The following is a 1,855-nucleotide window of genomic DNA, read 5'->3' as shown; positions in this document are numbered from 1 at the left end:
CCAGTGGCCCTGGTGTAAAGTCTACACTGAGCTGTTGAGGGAAACCGGGAGCAGCAGGGAGGGTGGCTGTGGCCCATGTAACCCAGAGACGGTCTGTAGGCTGATGTGCAGGTCTGCTCACCACCCAAGTTGCTTGCTCAGCTGTCACCGGGACAGGAGTGACGTGGTTTGCAATGCTTGTTCTCACATTCACAGCCACTTTGACCCACTCTCTTGAGTACAAGAGCCAGCCTTCATCTGTCCCACAAACCTGGCGGAAGGCACATTCTCCATCCACTTCTGCAAGGGTGGTTCGTCCGGAGCAGGCGGGCTGGTCCAGGCGCCACAGCCCAGCCGTCCAGCATCTCCAGCTGCCTTAACAACTCTCTTGGACCGCTGGACCCAGATCTGGTTCCTCACTGCAGGGCCAGAGGTTGAGACAACCACTTGACACTGTAGACACTAAACTTCTGCCTGGCCGACCTCCCCTGGGCCAGCTGTGCCGTGGGCAGCAGGCACTGCCTGTTGTCAACGTGCACAGGCTGAGCAGTGTCCGAGGTTCCAGCGACACATCCAGCCCGAGAGACTGTGTTTGGTCTGTGACACAGCGTTATAAACCGTAGTACTGTGGACACATTTCATAAATGAAAATCTGAGCTGTTCTTGTCATTGTAAAACAGAATGTAAACAGTCTTATGAATGTATTTCCTTAGGAAAACTGTTGTAAAATTTTTTATTAGGAAGATTATTTATTTAATACTGAACTTTGGCCGACTTTGTGATACAAAGTACACAAATTTAGGAGTCATTCTCTCACTTCTACATTTTCTTGAAAATAATTTTAGTGCAGTGCTCAATGAACTATTGATTTCTATTGTCAGAGGAGATTTAATGGAGAAATTTCATTGAAGCTGGAATGGGAATGTATTTTACATCATGAGTGGTGAAAATTGTGAATGCTGGTTTTGTGAATTTAACCCTGTCAACCTGTGTGACCCTCATCACGACCACGTGCCTTAAAGCACTGCCCGTGTGCTGTCAAAAGTGTCTGGGCAGAGCCCACCCAGATCCTGCAGCAGCCTGATCAAGTCTATTAAAAATATTACAAGATACTTTGGGTGAAAACTTTGTTTACAAGTGAGATCGTATCAAGAAGGTCTTGAGGGGCCGCCTCTCCTGCAGGCATAGTATTCTGGCACTAAAATTAACATGCATGCGCCTCGTGTGTGTGTGTGTGTGTGAGTGAGGGTCATGTGGATGCATCTGTGTGTGTGCGCGTAAGGCTCAGGGTTAGTGCAGAGGCTGAGAGCACAGGCTGTGTGTATGAGTGAGGGTCATGTGGAGGCATCTGTGTGCGTGTGCGTGAGGCTTAGGGTTAGTGCAGAGGCTGAGAACACAGGCTGAGCACCAGATATGTGTGTGTGTGTGTGTGTGTGTGTGTGTATGTGTGAGGCTCAGGTCTGGTGCAAAGCCTGCAGGCAGAGCCTGAGTCTGGATGGGTGTGTGTGGGCGGTAGTCATGTGGATGTGCCTCTTTCCCAGCATCAGGGTCTTTTCAAATGAGTCAGCTCTTTGCATCAGGTAGCCAAATTATTGGAGAAGTATTGGAGTTTCAGCTTCAGCATCCGTCCTTCCAATGAATATTCAGGACTGATTTCCTTTAGAATGGACTGGTTGGATATCCTTGGAATCCAAGGGACTCTCAAGAGTCTTCTCTAACACCACAGTTCGAAAGAATTAATTCTTTGGCACTCAGCTTTCTTCACAGTCTAACTCTCTCTCATCCATACACGACCACTGGAAAAACCATAGCCTTGACTAGATGGACCTTTGTTGGCAAAGTAATGTCTCTGCTTTTGAATATGCTATCTAGGTTG

Source organism: Bison bison, unplaced genomic scaffold, assembly GCF_000754665.1.
Source record: "Bison bison bison isolate TAMUID 2011002044 unplaced genomic scaffold, Bison_UMD1.0 scf7180017864377, whole genome shotgun sequence".
Classification (NCBI taxonomy): Eukaryota; Metazoa; Chordata; class Mammalia; order Artiodactyla; family Bovidae; genus Bison; species Bison bison.
The sequence above is the reverse complement of the archived record's forward strand: the minus strand, read 5'-3'. Positions refer to the sequence as shown.